Below are 18,027 nucleotides of genomic sequence, written 5' to 3'. Positions count from 1 at the left end.
TGTGTGTCTGTGTCTCTGTGTGTCTCTGTGTGTCTCTGTGTGTCTCTGTGTGTCTCTGTGAGTCTCTGTGTGTGTCTGTGTCTCTGTGAGTCTCACTGTGAGTCTCACTGTGTCTCTGTGTGTCTCTGTGAGTCTCTGTGTGTGTCTGTGTCTCTGTGTGTCTCTCTGTGAGTCTCACTGTGTCTCTGTGTGTCTCTGTGTGTCTCTCTGTGTGTCTCTATGTGTCTCTGTGAGTCTGTGTGTCTCTGTGTGTCTCTGTGTGTCTCTGTGTGTCTCTGTGAGTCTCTGTGAGTCTCTGTGTGTCTGTGTCTCTGTGTGTCTCTCTGTGAGTCTCACTGTGTCTCTGTGTGTCTCTGTGTGTCTCTGTGTGTCTCTGTGTGTCTCTGTGAGTCTCTGTGTGTGTCTGTGTCTCTGTGAGTCTCACTGTGAGTCTCACTGTGTCTCTGTGTGTCTCTGTGAGTCTCTGTGTGTGTCTGTGTCTCTGTGTGTCTCTCTGTGAGTCTCACTGTGTCTCTGTGTGTCTCTGCGTCTCTCTGTGAGTCTCACTGTGTCTCTGTGTGTCTCTGTGTGTCTCTCTGTGTGTCTCTATGTGTCTCTGTGTGTCTCTGAGTCTGTGTGTCTCTGTGTGTCTCTGTGAGTCTCTGTGTGTGTCTGTGTCTCTGTGTGTCTCTCTGTGAGTCTCACTGTGTCTCTGTGTGTCTCTGTGTGTCTCTGCGTGTCTCTGTGAGTCTCTGTCTCTCACTGTGTCTCTGTGAGTCTCTGTGTGTCTCACTGTGTCTCACTGTCTCTGTGTGTCTCTGTGTCTCACTGTGTGTCTCTGTGTGTCTCTGTGAGTCTGTGTGTCTCTGTGTGTCTGTGTGTGTCTCTGTGTGTCTGTGTGTGTCTCTGTGTGTCTCTGTGTGTCTTTGTCTCTCTGTGTCTCTCTGTGTCTCTGTGTGTCTCTGTGTGTCTCTGTGTGTCTCTGTGTGTCTCTGTGTGTCTCTGTATCTCTCTGTGTGTCTGTGTGTCTCTCTGTGTCTCTGTGTGTCTCTGTGTGTCACTGTGTCTCTCTGTGTGTCTCTGTGTGTCTCTGTATCTCTCTGTGTCTCTGTGTGTCTCTGTGTGTCTCTGTGTGTCTCTGTGTGTCTCTGTGTGTCTCTGTGTGTCTCTGTGTGTCTCTGTATCTCTCTGTGTGTCTGTGTGTCTTTCTGTGTCTCTGTGTGTCACTGTGTCTCTCTGTGTGTCTCTGTGTGTCTCTGTGTGTCTCTGTGTGTCTCTGTGTCTCTCTGTGTCTCTCTGTGTCTCTCTGTGTCTCTCTGTGTCTCTCTGTGTCTCTGTGTGTGTCTCTGTGTGTCTCTGTGTGTCTCTCTGTGAGTCTCTGTGTGTCTCTGTGTGTCTCTGTGTGTCTCTGTGTCTCTGTGTGTCTCTGTGTGTCTCTGTGTGTCTCTGTGTCTCTCTGTGTGTCTCTGTGTGTCTCTGTGTGTCTCTCTGTGTGTCTCTGTGTCTCACCAAGACGAGACTTAATGATGTCCCGTGCCAGACAAAAGTGTTTCACCGCCACGCCGTGTCTCTGTGTGTCTCTGTGTGTCTCTGTGTGTCTCTGTGTGTCTCTGTGTCTCTCTGTGTGTCTGTGTGTCTTTCTGTGTCTCTGTGTGTCACTGTGTCTCTCTGTGTCTCTCTGTGTGTCTCTGTGTGTCTCTGTGTGTCTCTGTGTGTCTCTGTGTCTCTCTGTGTCTCTCTGTGTCTCTGTGTGTCTCTGTGTGTCTCTCTGTGAGTCTCTGTGTGTCTCTGTGTGTCTCTGTGTGTCTCTGTGTGTCTCTGTGTGTCTCTGTGTGTCTCTGTGTGTCTCTGTGTGTCTCTGTGTGTCTCTGTGTGTCTCTGTGTCTCACCAAGACGAGACTTAATGATGTCCCGTGCCAGACAAAAGTGTTTCACCGCCACGCCGTGTCTCTGTGTGTCTCTGTGTGTCTCTGTGTGTCTCTGTGTGTCTCTGTGTGTCTCTGTGTGTCTCTCTGTGTCTCTCTGTGTCTCTCTGTGTCTCTCTGTGTCTCTGTGTCTCACCAAGACGAGACTTAATGATGTCCCGTGCCAGACAAAAGTGTTTCACCGCCACGCCGTGTCTCTGTGTGTCTCTGTGTGTCTCTGTGTGTCTCTCTGTGTCTCTGTGTCTCACCAAGACGAGACTTAATGATGTCCCGTGCCAGACAAAAGTGTTTCACCGCCACGCCGTGTCTCTGTGTGTCTCTGTGTGTCTGTGTGTCTCTGTGTCTCTCTGTGTCTATGTGTGTCTCTGTGCGTCTCTGTGTGTCTCTGTGTGTCTCTGTGTGTCTCACCAAGACGAGACTTAATGATGTCCCGTGCCAGACAAAAGTGTTTCACCGCCACGCCGTGTCTCTGTGTGTCTCTGTGTGTCTGTGTGTCTCTGTGTCTCTCTGTGTCTATGTGTGTCTCTGTGTGTCTCTGTGTGTCTCTGTGTGTCTCTGTGTGTCTCTGTGTCTCACCAAGACGAGACTTAATGTCCCGTGCCAGACAAAAGTGTTTCACCGCCACGCCGTGTCTCTGTGTGTCTCTGTGTGTCTCTGTGTGTCTCTGTGTCTCACCAAGACGAGACTTAATGATGTCCCGTGCCAGACAAAAGTGTTTCACCGCCACGCCGTGTCTCTGTGTCTCTCTGTGTGTCTCTGTGTGTCTCTGTGTGTCTCTGTGTGTCTCTGTGTCTCACCAAGACGAGACTTAATGATGTCCCGTGCCAGACAAAAGTGTTTCACCGCCAGGCCGTGTCTCTGTGTCTCTCTGTGTGTCTCTGTGTGTCTCTGTGTCTCACCAAGACGAGACTTAATGATGTCCCGTGCCAGACAAAAGTGTTTCACCGCCACGCCGTGTCTCTGTGTGTCTCTGTGTGTCTCTGTGTGTCTCTGTGTGTCTCTGTGTCTCACCAAGACGAGACTTAATGATGTCCCGTGCCAGACAAAAGTGTTTCACCGCCACGCCGTGTCTCTGTGTCTCTGTCTCTGTGTCTCACCAAGACGAGACTTAATGATGTCCCGTGCCAGACAAAAGTGTTTCACCGCCACGCCGTGTCTCTGTGTCTCTCTGTGTGTCTCTGTGTGTCTCTGTGTCTCACCAAGACGAGACTTAATGATGTCCCGTGCCAGACAAAAGTGTTTCACCGCCACGCCGTGTCTCTGTGTGTCTGTGTGTCTCTGTGTCTCACCAAGACGAGACTTAATGATGTCCCGTGCCAGACAAAAGTGTTTCACCGCCACGCCGTGTCTCTGTGTGTCTCTGTGTGTCTCTGTGTGTCTCTGTGTGTCTCTGTGTGTCTCTGTGTCTCACCAAGACGAGACTTAATGATGTCCCGTGCCAGACAAAAGTGTTTCACCGCCACGCCGTGTCTCTGTGTCTCTCTGTGTGTCTCTGTGTGTCTCTGTGTCTCACCAAGACGAGACTTAATGATGTCCCGTGCCAGACAAAAGAGTTTCACCGCCACGCCGTGTCTCTGTGTGTCTCTGTGTGTCTCTGTGTGTCTCTGTGTGTCTCTGTGTCTCACCAAGACGAGACTTAATGATGTCCCGTGCCAGACAAAAGTGTTTCACCGCCACGCCGTGTCTCTGTGTCTCTCTGTGTGTCTCTGTGTGTCTCTGTGTCTCACCAAGACGAGACTGAATGATGTCCCGTGCCAGACAAAAGTGTTTCACCGCCACGCCGTGTCTCTGTGTGTCTCTGTGTGTCTCTGTGTGTCTCTGTGTGTCTCTGTGTGTCTCTGTGTGTCTCTGTGTGTCTCTGTGTCTCACCAAGACGAGACTTAATGATGTCCTGTGCCAGACAAAAGTGTTTCACCGCCACGCCGTGTCTCTGTGTCTCTCTGTGTGTCTCTGTGTGTCTATGTGGGTCTCTGTGAGTCTCTGTGGGTCTCTGTGAGTCTCTGTGTGTCTCTGTGTGTCTCTGTGTGTCTCTGTGTCTCTCTGTGTCTCTGTGTCTCACCAAGACGAGACTGAATGATGTCCCTGGCCAGACAAAAGTGTTTCACCGCCACGCCGTGTCTCTGTGTGTCTCTGTGTGTCTCTGTGTGTCTCTGTGTCTCACCAAGACGAGACTTAATGATGTCCCGTGCCAGACAAAAGTGTTTCACCGCCACGCCGTGTCTCTCTGTGTGTCTCTGTGTGTCTCTGTGTCTCACCAAGACGAGACTTAATGATGTCCCGTGCCAGACAAAAGTGTTTCACCGCCACGCCGTGTCTCTGTGTGTCTCTGTGTGTCTCTGTGTGTCTCTGTGTGTCTCTGTGTGTCTCTGTGTGTCTCTGTGTGTCTCTCTGTGTCTCTCTGTGTCTCTCTGTGTCTCTGTGTCTCACCAAGACGAGACTTAATGATGTCCCGTGCCAGACAAAAGTGTTTCACCGCCACGCCGTGTCTCTGTGTCTCTCTGTGTGTCTCTGTGTGTCTCTGTGTCTCACCAAGACGAGACTTAATGATGTCCCGTGCCAGACAAAAGTGTTTCACCGCCACGCCGTGTCTCTGTGTCTCTCTGTGTGTCTCTGTGTCTCACCAAGACGAGACTTAATGATGTCCCGTGCCAGACAAAAGTGTTTCACCGCCACGCCGTGTCTCTGTGTCTCTCTGTGTGTCTCTGTGTGTCTCTGTGTCTCACCAAGACGAGACTTAATGATGTCCCGTGCCAGACAAAAGTGTTTCACCGCCACGCCGTGTCTCTGTGTCTCTCTGTGTGTCTCTGTGTGTCTCTGTGTCTCACCAAGACGAGACTTAATGATGTCCCGTGCCAGACAAAAGTGTTTCACTGCCACGCCGTGTCTCTGTGTCTCTCTGTGTGTCTCTGTGTGTCTCTGTGTCTCACCAAGACGAGACTTAATGATGTCCCATGCCAGACAAAAGTGTTTCACCGCCACGCCGTGTCTCTGTGTCTCTCTGTGTGTCTCTGTGTGTCTCTGTGTCTCACCAAGACGAGACTTAATGATGTCCCGTGCCAGACAAAAGTGTTTCACCGCCACGCCGTGTCTCTGTGTCTCTCTGTGTGTCTCTGTGTGTCTCTGTGTCTCACCAAGACGAGACTTAATGATGTCCCGTGCCAGACAAAAGTGTTTCACCGCCACGCCGTGTCTCTGTGTGTCTCTGTGTGTCTCTGTGTGTCTCTGTGTGTCTCACCAAGATGAGACTTAATGATGTCCCGTGCCAGACAAAAGTGTTTCACCGCCACGCCGTGTCTCTGTGTGTCTCTGTGTGTCTCTGTGTGTCTCTGTGTGTCTCACCAAGACGAGACTTAATGATGTCCCGTGCCAGACAAAAGTGTTTCACCGCCACGCCGTGTCTCTGTGTGTCTCTGTGTGTCTGTGTCTCACCAAGACGAGACTTAATGATGTCCCGTGCCAGAAAAAAGTGTTTCACCGCCACGCCGTGTCTCTGTGTCTCTCTGTGTGTCTCTGTGTGTCTCTGTGTCTCACCAAGACGAGACTTAATGATGTCCCGTGCCAGACAAAAGTGTTTCACCGCCACGCCGTGTCTCTGTGTGTCTCTGTGTGTCTCTGTGTGTCTCTGTGTGTCTCTGTGTCTCACCAAGACGAGACTTAATGATGTCCCGTGCCAGACAAAAGTGTTTCACCGCCACGCCGTGTCTCTGTGTGTCTCTGTGTGTCTCTGTGTGTCTCTGTGTGTCTCTGTGTCTCACCAAGACGAGACTTAATGATGTCCCGTGCCAGACAAAAGTGTTTCACCGCCACGCCGTGTCTCTGTGTGTCTCTGTGTGTCTCTGTGTGTCTCTGTGTCTCACCAAGACGAGACTTAATGATGTCCCGTGCCAGACAAAAGTGTTTCACCGCCACGCCGTGTCTCTGTGTGTCTCTGTGTGTCTCTGTGTGTCTCTGTGTCTCACCAAGACGAGACTTAATGATGTCCCGTGCCAGACAAAAGTGTTTCACCGCCACGCCGTGTCTCTGTGTGTCTCTGTGTGTCTCTGTGTGTCTCACCAAGACGAGACTTAATGATGTCCCTGGCCAGACAAAAGTGTTTCACCGCCACGCCGTGTCTCTGTGCGAGCAGTGCAGAGACTCCCAGCTGGTACTGGGTCTCCGCAAGGAGTCGGTCATCCGGCGCGAGCAGAGACGACTGCAGGGACAGGCAGACGGACAGATCCTCCGTAGCCTGGGCATAGTCCTCTAGAGAGACACAGAGACACAGTCACTTAGACACAGAGACAGAGAGACACAGAGAGACACAGAGAGACAGAGAGACACACACAGAGACACAGAGAGACACAGTGAGACACAAAGACACACAGAGACACACAGAGACACACAGAGACACACAGAGACACAGAGACGACTGCAGGGACAGGCAGACGGACAGATCCTCCGTAGCCTGGGCATAGTCCTCTAGAGAGACACAGAGACACAGTCACTTAGACACAGAGACAGAGAGACACAGAGAGACACAGAGAGACAGAGAGACACACACAGAGACACAGAGAGACACACAGAGACACACAGAGACACACAGAGACACACAGAGACACAGAGACGACTGCAGGGACAGGCAGACGGACAGATCCTCCGTAGCCTGGGCATAGTCCTCTAGAGAGACACAGAGACACAGTCACTTAGACACAGAGACAGAGAGACACAGAGAGACACAGAGAGACAGAGAGACACACACAGAGACACAGAGAGACACAGTGAGAAACACAGAGACACACAGAGACACACAGAGACACACAGAGACAGAGACAGACACAGAGACACAGAGACGACTGCAGGGACAGGCAGACGGACAGATCCTCCGTAGCCTGGGCATAGTCCTCTAGATAGACACAGAGACACAGTCACTTAGACAGAGACACAGTCACTCAGACAGAGACACAGAGAGACAGAGACACAGAGACAGAGACAGAGAGAGACACACAGAGACACACAGAGACACAGAGACACAGAGAGACAGAGACAGCCACTCACACAGAGACACAGAGACACAGTCACTCAGACACAGAGACACAGAGACACAGAGACACAGAGACACAGAGACAGCCACTCACACAGAGACACAGAGACACAGAGACACACACGGAGACACAGAGACACAGAGACGACTGCAGGGACAGGCAGACGGACAGATCCTCCGTAGCCTGGGCATAGTCCTCTAGAGAGACACAGAGACACAGTCACTTAGACAGAGACACAGTCACTCAGACACAGAGACACAGAGAGACAGAGACACAGAGAGACAAGAGACAGCCACTCACACAGAGACACAGAGACACACACGGAAACAAAGAGACAAAGAGACACAGAGACACAGAGACACAGTCACTCAGACACAGAGACACAGAGAGACAGAGACAGCCACTCACACAAAGACACAGAGACAAAGTCACTCAGACACAGAGACACAGAGACACAGAGAGACAGAGAGACAGAGACAGCCACTCACACAGAGACACAGAGACACACACGGAGACACACAGAGACACACAGAGACGACTGCAGGGACAGGCAGACGGACAGATCCTCCGTGGCCTGGGCATAGTCCTCTAGAGAGACACAGAGACACAGTCACTCAGACACAGAGACACAGAGAGACAGAGAGACAGAGACAGCCACTCACACAGAGACACAGAGACACACACGGAGACAAAGAGACACAGACACACAGAGACACAGACACCCAAAGAGACACAGAGTGTGTGTCTCTCTGTGTCTCTATCTCCCCGTGTCTCTCTCTCCCTGTGTCTCTCTCTGTGTGTCTCTCTCTCTGTGTCTCCCCGTGTCTCTCTCCCCGTGTCTCTCTCTCACCTCTCTCCATGCCCAACTCTCCGAGTTTCAAATGGACTTGGGCACGATTCAGCTGAGCCTCTCGCCCCGTCTGCCTGCAGAGAGAGAGACACGGGGAGAGAGACACGGGGAGAGAGAGAGACACGGGGAGAGAGACACGGGGAGAGAGACACGGGGAGAGAGACACGGGGAGAGAGACACGGGGAGAGAGACACGGGGAGAGAGATACCGGGAGAGAGACACGGGGAGAGAGAGACACGGGGAGAGAGACACGGGGAGAGAGACACGGGGAGAGAGACACGGGGAGAGAGACACGGGGAGAGAGACACGGGGAGAGAGAGACACGGGGAGAGAGACACGGGGAGAGAGACACGAGGAGAGAGACACGGGGAGAGAGACACGGGGAGAGAGACACGGGGAGAGAGACACGGGGAGAGACACGGGGAGAGAGACACGGGGAGAGAGAGACACGGGGAGAGAGAGACACAGGGAGAGAGAGAGACACTGGGAGAGAGAGACACGGGGAGAGAGAGACACGGGGAGAGAGAGACACGGGGAGAGAGACACGGGGAGAGAGACACGGGGAGAGAGACACGGGGAGAGAGACACGGGGAGAGAGACACGGGGAGAGAGACACGGGGAAAGAGACACGGGGAGAGAGACACGCGGAGAGAGACACGCGGAGAGAGACACGGGGAGAGAGACACGGGGAGAGAGACACGGAGAAAGAGACACGGGGAGAGAGACACGGGGAGAGAGACACGGGGAGAGAGACACGGGGAGAGAGAGACACGGGGAGAGAGACACAGAGAGAGAGACACGCGGAGAGAGACACGGGGAGAGAGACACGGGGAGAGAGACACGGGGAAAGAGACACGGGGAGAGAGACACGGTTAGAAAGTCAAATTGTGAGTGACTGCATTTGAAGAGTGTGTCTCTGTGTGTGTCTCTGTGTGTGTCTCTGTGTGTGTCTCTGTGTGTGTCTCTGTGTGTGTCTCTGTGTGTGTCTCTGTGTGTCTCTGTGTGTGTCTCTGTGTGTGTCTGTGTGTGTCTCTGTGTGTGTGTCTCTGTGTGTGTGTCTCTGTGTGTGTGTCTCTGTGTGTGTGTCTCTGCGTGTGTCTCTGCGTGTGTCTCTGCGTGTGTCTCTGCGTGTGTCTCTGTGTGTGTCTCTGTGTGCGTCTCTGTGTGAGTCTCTGTGTCTCTGTGTGAGTCTCTGTGTCTCTGTGTGAGTCTCTGTGTCTCTGTGTGTGTCTGTGTGTGTCTCTGTGTGTGTCTCTGTGTGTGTGTCTCTGTGTGTGTGTCTCTGTGTGTGTCTCTGTGTGTGGGGAGCGGTAGTGTAGCGGTTAGCGCGCTGCGCTATGAACCTGGCGACCTGGGTTCGATTCCCGCTCACGGCTAACACCAGTGACGATTATCTGAACCGGTCCTGGGCCTCCCCTAGGTCGACTCAGCCTTAAATGAGTACCTGGTGCGGTGTGTAAACATCGCCACTGGGGAGACAAAGGCGGTCGGGCGTGGTGCTGGCCACCCACCCCCTCGTGTACCGTTCCGGCCTTCATAGGTGCTCGCTAACAGCACTTGCCCCTACAGTCTGTTAAGGCTATACGGGGGATCTTTGTATCTTTGTGTCTCTGTGTGTGTGTCTCTGTGTGTGTGTCTCTGTGTGTGTGTCTCTGTGTGTGTCTCTGTGTGTGTCTCTGTGTGTGTCTCTGCGTGTGTCTCTGCGTGTGTCTCTGCGTGTGTCTCTGTGTTTGTCTCTGTGTGTGTCTCTCTGTGTCTCTGTGTGTCTCTCTGTGTGTCTCTGTGTGTCTCTGTGTGTCTCTGTGTGTGTCTCCGTGTATCTCTGTGTGTCTCTGCGTGTGTCTCTGTGTGTGTCTCTCCGTGTGTCACTTACCGTCCGTAGATGACTTTGGATAATTCCAACATCTCCCACGCTAGCTTCATATCATCATCCTCCTCACCCTCCTCACCCTCCTCACCCTCCTCACCATCCTCACCATCATCACCATCATCACCATCTTCATCATCATCACCATCTCCGTCATCATCACCACAGCCGTTGCCCTGGCAACCGAGAAAAGGGTCGCCGTGACGACAGGACTGGTACCCATCATGGTTGAGTGGGTGAGTGAGTTGGTGGGTGGGTGAGTGGGTGGGTGAGTTGGTGGGTGGGTGAGTGGGTGAGTGAGTTGGTGAGTGAGTTGGTGAGCGAGTTGGTGGGTGAGTTGGTGGGTGAGTGAGTGGGTGAGTGAGTTGGTGAGTGAGTGGGTGAGTGAGTTGGTGAGTGAGTTGGTGAGTGAGTGGGTGAGTGAGTGGGTGAGTGAGTTGGTGAGTGAGTGGGTGAGTGAGTGGGTGAGTGAGTTGGTGAGTGAGTTGGTGAGTGAGTTGGTGAGTGAGTGGGTGAGTGAGTGGGTGAGTGAGTTGGTGAGTGAGTTGGTGAATGAGTGGGTGAGTGAGTGAGTGAGTGAGTTGGTGAGTGAGTTGGTGAGTGAGTTGGTGAGTGAGTTGGTGAGTGAGTGAGTGGGTGAGTGAGTGGGTGAGTGAGTTGGTGAGTGAGTGGGTGAGTGAGTGGGTGAGTGAGTTGGTGAGTGAGTGGGTGAGTGAGTTGGTGAGTGAGTGGGTGAGTGAGTTGGTGAGTGAGTTGGTGGGTGGGTGAGTGGGTGGGTGGGTGAGTGGGTGGGTGAGTTGGTGAGTGAGTGGGTGAGTGAGTGGGTGGGTGGGTGAGTGGGTGGGTGAGTGAGTTGGTGAGTGAGTTGGTGAGTGAGTGGGTGAGTGAGTTGGTGAGTGAGTGGGTGAGTGAGTGGGTGAGTGAGTTGGTGAGTGAGTGGGTGAGTGAGTGGGTGAATGAGTGGGTGAGTGAGTGAGTTTGTGAGTGAGTGGGTGAGTGAGTTGGTGAGTGAGTTTGTGAGTGAGTTGGTGAGTGAGTTGGTGAGTGAGTGGGTGAGTGAGTTTGTGAGTGAGTGGGTGAGTGAGTTGGTGAGTGAGTTGGTGAGTGAGTTGGTGAGTGAGTTGGTGAGTGAGTTGGTGAATGAGTGGGTGAGTGAGTGAGTTGGTGAGTGAGTTGGTGAGTGAGTTGGTGAGTGAGTGGGTGAGTGAGTTGGTGAGTGAGTGGGTGAGTGAGTGGGTGAGTGAGTGGGTGGGTGAGTGGGTGGGTGAGTGGGTGAGTGAGTGGGTGGGTGAGTTGGTGAGTGAGTTGGTGAGTGAGTTGGTGAGTGAGTTGGTGAGTGAGTGGGTGAGTGAGTGGGTGAGTGAGTTGGTGAGTGAGTTGGTGAGTGAGTTGGTGAGTGAGTGGGTGAGTGAGTTGGTGAGTGAGTGGGTGAGTGAGTTGGTGAGTGAGTTGGTGGGTGGGTGAGTGGGTGGGTGAGTTGGTGAGTGAGTTGGTGAGTGAGTGGGTGAGTGAGTTGGTGGGTGGGTGAGTGGGTGGGTGAGTGGGTGGGTGAGTTGGTGAGTGAGTGGGTGAGTGAGTGGGTGGGTGAGTGGGTGGGTGAGTTGGTGAGTGAGTGGGTGAGTGGGTGGGTAAGTTGGTGGGTGAGTGGGTGGGTGAGTTGGTGAGTGAGTGGGTGAGTGAGTGGGTGAGTGAGTTGGTGAGTGAGTGGGTGAGTGAGTTGGTGAGTGAGTTGGTGAGTGAGTTGGTGAGTGAGTGGGTGAGTGAGTTGGTGGGTGGGTGAGTGGGTGGGTGAGTTGGTGAGTGAGTGGGTGAGTGAGTGGGTGGGTGAGTTGGTGGGTGAGTGGGTGAGTGAGTGGGTGGGTGAGTGGGTGGGTGAGTTGGTGAGTGAGTGGGTGGGTAAGTTGGTGGGTGAGTGGGTGGGTGAGTTGGTGAGTGAGTGGGTGAGTGAGTGGGTGAGTGAGTTGGTGAGTGAGTGGGTGAGTGAGTTGGTGAGTGAGTTGGTGAGTGAGTTGGTGAGTGAGTGGGTGAGTGAGTTGGTGGGTGGGTGAGTGGGTGGGTGAGTTGGTGAGTGAGTGGGTGAGTGAGTGGGTGGGTGAGTTGGTGGGTGAGTGGGTGGGTGAGTTGGTGAGTGAGTGGGTGAGTGAGTGGGTGGGTGAGTTGGTGAGTGGGTGGGTGAGCGACCTTTGGCTGTGCGGAGGCTGCTGGAGCCTTGCTCTTGCCCTTGTCTCCGGGTTCTGCAGACACACACAGAGACACACACAGAGACACACACAGAGACACACACAGAGACACACACAGAGACACACACAGAGACACACACAGAGACACACACAGAGACACACACAGAGACACACACAGAGACACACACAGAGACACACACAGAGACACACACAGAGACACACACACAGAGACACACACAGACACACAGAGACACAGTGAGACACACAGAGACACACACAGAGACACACACAGAGACATACAGAGAGACATTCCGTGTCTCTCTCTCTCCCCGTGTCTCTCTACCCGTGTCTCTCTCTCTCCCCGTGTCTCTCTCCCCGTGTCTCTCTCCCCGTGTCTCTCTCCCCGTGTCTCTCTACCCGTGTTCTCTCTACCCGTGTCTCTCTCTCTCCCCGTGTCTCTCTCTCTCCCCGTGTCTCTCTCTCTCCCCGTGTCTCTCTCTCTCCCGGTATCTCTCTCCCCGTGTCTCTCTCACCGTGTCTCTCTCTCCCCGTGTCTCTCTCTCCCCGTGTCTCTCTCCCCGTGTCTCTCTCTCCCCATGTCTCTCTCCCCGTGTCTCTCTCCCCGTGTCTCTCTCCCCGTGTCTCTCTCCCCGTGTCTCTCTCCCCGTGTCTCTCTCCCCGTGTCTCTCTCCCCGTGTCTCTCTCCCCGTGTCTCTCTCTCCCCGTGTCTCTCTCTCCCCATGTCTCTCTCCCCGTGTCTCTCTCTCCCCGTGTCTCTCTCTCCCCGTGTCTCTCTCCCCGTGTCTCTCTCTCCCCGTGTCTCTCTCTCCCCGTGTCTCTCTCTCCCTGTGTCTCTCTCCCCGTGTCTCTCTCTCCCCGTGTCTCTCTCTCCCCGTGTCTCTCTCCCCGTGTCTCTCTCCCCGTGTCTCTCTCTCCCCGTCTCTCTCTCCCCGTGTCTCTCTCCCCGTGTCTCTCTCCCCGTGTCTCTCTCCCCGTGTCTCTCTCCCCGTGTCTCTCTCTCCCCGTGTCTCTCTCCCCGTGTCTCTCTCCCCGTCTCTCTCTCCCCGTGTCTCTGTACCAACCCAGTGTGTTTGGAGTCTCAGCGACTTCCTCCTGAAGTTTTCCTTTCGCACGAGTCTGCGTTGCCGTGTCTCTCTCCGTGTCTCTCTCCGTGTCTCTCTCCGTGTCTCCGTGTCTCTCCGTGTCTCTCTCCGTGTCTCTCTCCGTGTCTCCGTGTCTCTCTGTGTCTCCTCTCTCGCCGCTCTCCATGGAGGTGGCTGGAACGTTGGAGCCCAGAACTCCGCTATGTTGCCTGCAGACACGGGGGAGACGCGGGGAGAGGGGGAGAGGTGAGTGAGTGGGTGAGTGGGTGAGTGAGTGAGTGGTAAGTGGGTGAGTGGGTGAGTGAGTGGGTGAGTGAGTGACTGAGTGAGTGAGTGGGTGAGTGGGTGAGTGGGTGAGTGAGTGGTGAGTGAGTGAGTCAGTGGGTGACTGACTGAGTGAGTGGGTGAGTGAGTGAGTGAGTGGGTGAGTGAGTGAGTGGGTGAGTGGGTGAGTGAGTGGTGAGTGAGTGGTGAGTCAGTGGGTGACTGACTGAGTGAGTGGGTGAGTGGGTGAGTGGGTGAGTGAGTGGGTGAGTGAGTGGTGGGTGAGTGAGTGGGTGAGTGGGTGAGTGAGTGGTGAGTGAGTGAGTCAGTGGGTGACTGACTGAGTGAGTGGGTGAGTGAGTGGGTGGGTGAGTGAGTGAGTGAGTGAGTGTGAGTGAGTGGGTGAGTGAGTGAGGTGGTGAGTGGGTGAGTGAGTGGGTGAGTGAGTGACTGAGTGAGTGAGTGGGTGAGTGGGTGAGTGAGTGGTGAGTGAGTGAGTCAGTGGGTGACTGACTGAGTGAGTGGGTGAGTGAGTGAGTGGGTGAGTGAGTGAGTGAGTGGGTGAGTGGGTGAGTGGGTGAGTGAGTGGGTGGGTGGGTGGGTGAGTGGGTGAGTGAGTGAGTGGGTGGGTGAGTGAGTGAGTGGATGAGTGGGTGAGTGAGTGGGTGAGTGAGTGGGTGAGACACTGAGTGAGTGGCTGAGTGAGTGGGTGAGTGGGTGGGTGAGTGGGTGAGTGAGTGAGTGGGTGAGTGAGTGAGTGGGTGAGTGGGTGAGTGAGTGGGTGAGTGGGTGAGTGGGTGAGTGAGTGGGTGAGTGGGTGAGTGAGTGGGTGAGTGGGTGGGTGAGTGGGTGAGTGAGTGGGTGAGTTGGTGAGTGGGTGAGGTGGTGAGTGGGTGGGTGAGTGAGTGGGTGAGTGGGTGGGTAGGTGAGTGAGTGAGTGGGTGAGTGGCTGAGTGAGTGGGTGAGTGGGTGAGTGGTGAGTGAGTGACTGAGTGAGTGAGTGGGTGAGTGAGTGGCTGAGTGAGTGGCTGAGTGAGTGGCTGAGTGAGTGAGTGGTGAGTGAGTGAGTCAGTGGGTGACTGACTGAGTGAGTGACTAGGTGAGTGAGTGGTGAGTGACTCACTGAGCTGTCTCTAGAAGGGCTGAGTGAGTGAGTGGGTGAGTGACTGAGTGAGTGACTGAGTGGGTGAGTGAGTGGGTGACTGAGTGACTGAGTGAGTGAGTGACTAGGTGAGTGAGTGGTGAGTGACTCACCGAGCTGTCTCTAGAAGGGCTGAGTGAGTGGGTGAGTGAGTGAGTGGGTGAGTGAGTGAGTGAGTGGTGAGTGACTGAGTGAGTGGGTGAGTGACTGAGTGACTGAGTGAGTGACTCACCGAGCTGTCTCTAGAAGGGCTGAGTGAGTGAGTGAGTGGGTGAGTGAGTGACTGAGTGGGTGAGTGAGTGAGTGGTGAGTGACTGAGTGAGTGACTGAGTGGTGAGTGACTGAGTGAGTGACTGAGTGGGTGAGTGACTGAGTGACTGAGTGGGTGAGTGACTGAGTGACTGAGTGGGTGAGTGAGTGACTGAGTGAGTGAGTGAGTGACTAGGTGAGTGAGTGAGTGACTCACCGAGCTGTCTCTAGAAGGGCTGAGTGAGTGAGTGGGTGATTGAGTGGGTGAGTGAGTGGGTGAGTGAGTGGGTGAGTGACTGAGTGAGTGACTGAGTGGGTGAGTGAGTGAGTGGTGAGTGACTGAGTGGGTGAGTGACTGAGTGACTGAGTGAGTGACTGAGTGAGTGACTGAGTGGGTGAGTGAGTGAGTGGTGAGTGAGTGAGTGGGTGAGTGACTGAGTGACTGAGTGAGTGACTGAGTGAGTGACTGAGTGACTGAGTGACTGAGTGAGTGAGTGACTAGGTGAGTGAGTGGTGAGTGACTCACCGAGCTGTCTCTGGAAGGGCTGAGTGAGTGAGTGAGTGGGTGAGTGAGTGAGTGGTGAGTGACTCACCGAGCTGTCTCTAGAAGGGCTGAGTGAGTGAGTGGGTGAGTGAGTGGGTGATTGAGTGGGTGAGTGAGTGGGTGAGTGAGTGAGTGGGTGAGTGACTGAGTGAGTGACTGAGTGGGTGAGTGAGTGAGTGGTGAGTGAGTGGGTGAGTGACTGAGTGACTGAGTGAGTGACTGAGTGAGTGACTGAGTGGGTGAGTGAGTGAGTGGTGAGTGAGTGAGTGGGTGAGTGACTGAGTGAGTGACTGAGTGACTGAGTGACTAGGTGAGTGAGTGGTGAGTGACTCACCGAGCTGTCTCTAGAAGGGCTGAGTGAGTGAGTGGGTGAGTGAGTGGGTGAGTGAGTGAGTGGTGAGTGACTCACCGAGCTGTCTCTAGAAGGGCTGAGTGAGTGAGTGGGTGAGTGAGTGGGTGAGTGAGTGAGTGGGTGAGTGACTGAGTGACTGAGTGAGTGACTAGGTGAGTGACTCACCGAGCTGTCTCTAGAAGGGCTGAGTGAGTGAGTGGGTGAGTGAGTGGGTGAGTGAGTGAGTGGGTGAGTGACTGAGTGACTGAGTGAGTGACTAGGTGAGTGACTCACCGAGCTGTCTCTAGAAGGGCGTTGCCGTATAAATAGTAAACTTCTGCACATTCAACAGCCGTCTCCCCATAACGATCGGCCCTGAAAACACAACAACAACAACCACCATCACTACCACCACTACCACCACCACCACCACCACAACCACCACCACCACTACCACCACCATCACTACCACCACCATCATCACCACCACCACCATCATCACTACCACCACTACCACCACCACCACCACCACCACCACAACAACCACCATCACTACCACCACTACCACCACCACCACCACCACAACCACCACCACCACTACCACCACCATCACTACCACCACCATCATCACCACCACCACCATCATCACTACCACCACTACCACCACCACCACCACCACCACCACAACAACCACCATCACTACCACCACTATCACCACCACCACAACCACCACCACCACCACTACCATCACTACCACCACCATCACCACCATCATCATAACAACCACCACAACCATCATCACTACCACCACCACCACCATCACTACCACAACAACTACCACCATCACTACCACAACCACCATCACTACCACCACCACAACAACCACCATCACCACCACCACAACCACCACTACGACAACCACCACAACAACAACCATCACCATCACTACTACCATCACTACAACCACCACCACCATCACTACAACCACCACCACCACCATCACTACCACCACAACAACCACCACAACCACCACCACCACTACAACCACCCCCACCACTACAACCACCACCACCACCACAACAACCACAACCACCACCACAACCACCACCACTACAACCACCACCACCACCACCACTACAACCACCACCATCATCACTACCACCACTACCACCATCACTACCACCACAATAACCACTACCACCACCATCACTACAACAACAACTGAGTGACTAACTGACTAGCTGAGTGACTAACTGACTAGCTGAGTGACTAACTGACTAGCTGAGTGACTAGCTGAGTGACTAACTGACTAGCTGAGTGACTAACTCAGTGACGAGCTGAGTGACTGATTGACTAGCTGAGTGAGTGACTAGCTGAATAACTGAGTGAGTGACTAACTGAGTGACTGACTGAGTGACTAGCTGAGTGACTGAGTGAGTGACTAGCTGAGTGACTGAGTGAGTGACTAGCTGAGAGACTGAGTGACTGAGTGAGTGACTAGCTGAGAGACTGAGTGACTGAGTGAGTGACTAGCTGAGTGACTGACTGAGTGACTGACTAGCTAGCTGAGTGACTAACTGAGTGACTAGCTGAGTGACTGAGTGAGTGACTGAGTGAGTGACTAGCTGAGTGACTGAGTGAGTGACTAGATGAGTGACTGAGTGACTAGCTGAGAGACTGAGTGACTGAGTGAGTGACTAGCTGAGAGACTGAGTGAGTGACTGAGTGACTAGCTGAGTGACTGAGTGAGTGACTGACTAGCTGAGTGAGTGGCTGAGTGACTGAGTGACTGACTGAGTGACTAGCTGAGTGACTGACTGACTAGCTGAGTGACTGGCTGAGTGAGTGACTGAGTGAGTGACTGACTAGCTGAGTGAGTGACTAGCTGAATAACTGAGTGACTGAGTGACTGACTAGCTAGCTGAGTGACTGAGTGACTAGCTGAGTGACTAGCTGAGTGACTGAGTGAGTGACTAGCTGAGTGACTGAGTGAGTGACTAGATGAGTGACTGAGTGACTAGCTGAGAGACTGAGTGACTGAGTGAGTGACTAGCTGAGAGACTGAGTGAGTGACTGAGTGACTAGCTGAGTGACTGAGTGAGTGACTGACTAGCTGAGTGAGTGGCTGAGTGACTGAGTGACTGACTGAGTGACTAGCTGAGTGACTGACTGACTAGCTGAGTGACTGGCTGAGTGACTAGTTGAGTGACTGAGTGACTAGCTGACTGACTAACTGAGTGACTAGCTGAGTGACTGAGTGACTAGCTGAGTGACTGACTGAGTGACTAGCTGAGTGACTGAGTGACTAACTAGCTGAGTGACTAGCTGAGTGACTGAGTGACTAGCTGAGTGACTGAGTGACTAGCTGAGTGACTGAGTGACTAGCTGAGTGACTGACTGAGTGACTAGCTGAGTGACTAGCTGAGTGACTAGCTGAGTGACTGAGTGACTAGCTGAGTGACTGAGTGACTAGCTGAGTGACTGAATGACTAGCTGAGTGACTAACTGAGTGACTAGCTGAGTGACTAGTGACTTACAGGAGTTCACAGGCTCTCTGCAGGTTCTCCACGGCG

General features: G+C 53.7%; 1 long non-coding RNA gene across 6 annotated transcripts in view; it reads right to left on the bottom strand.

The window, feature by feature from the left end:
• Positions 1 to 7,067: 7,067 nt before the first annotated feature.
• LOC144953740 (uncharacterized) overlaps positions 7,068 to 18,027 on the bottom strand; it is a 23,658-nt gene continuing 12,698 nt past the window's right edge. For 2 of the 6 annotated variants that reach the window (XR_013640888.1, XR_013640889.1), the window contains exons 4-9: positions 15,749 to 15,829; positions 12,905 to 13,134; positions 11,824 to 11,876; positions 9,649 to 9,818; positions 7,776 to 7,849; positions 7,068 to 7,122 (exon numbers count right to left, since the gene is read on the bottom strand). This is a non-coding gene — a long non-coding RNA (uncharacterized LOC144953740). Of the gene's footprint in view, positions 7,123 to 7,342; positions 7,514 to 7,775; positions 7,850 to 9,648; positions 9,819 to 11,823; positions 11,877 to 12,904; positions 13,135 to 14,443; positions 14,464 to 15,748; positions 15,830 to 17,991 lie in introns of those variants that run through there. The other 4 variants (XR_013640891.1, XR_013640893.1, XR_013640892.1 and 1 more) reach the window with 4 other exon arrangements.

Source organism: Lampetra fluviatilis, chromosome 81 (genome assembly GCF_964198595.1).
Source record: "Lampetra fluviatilis chromosome 81, kcLamFluv1.1, whole genome shotgun sequence".
NCBI lineage: Eukaryota > Metazoa > Chordata > Hyperoartia > Petromyzontiformes > Petromyzontidae > Lampetra > Lampetra fluviatilis.
The sequence above is the reverse complement of the archived record's forward strand: the minus strand, read 5'-3'. Positions and strand labels throughout refer to the sequence as shown.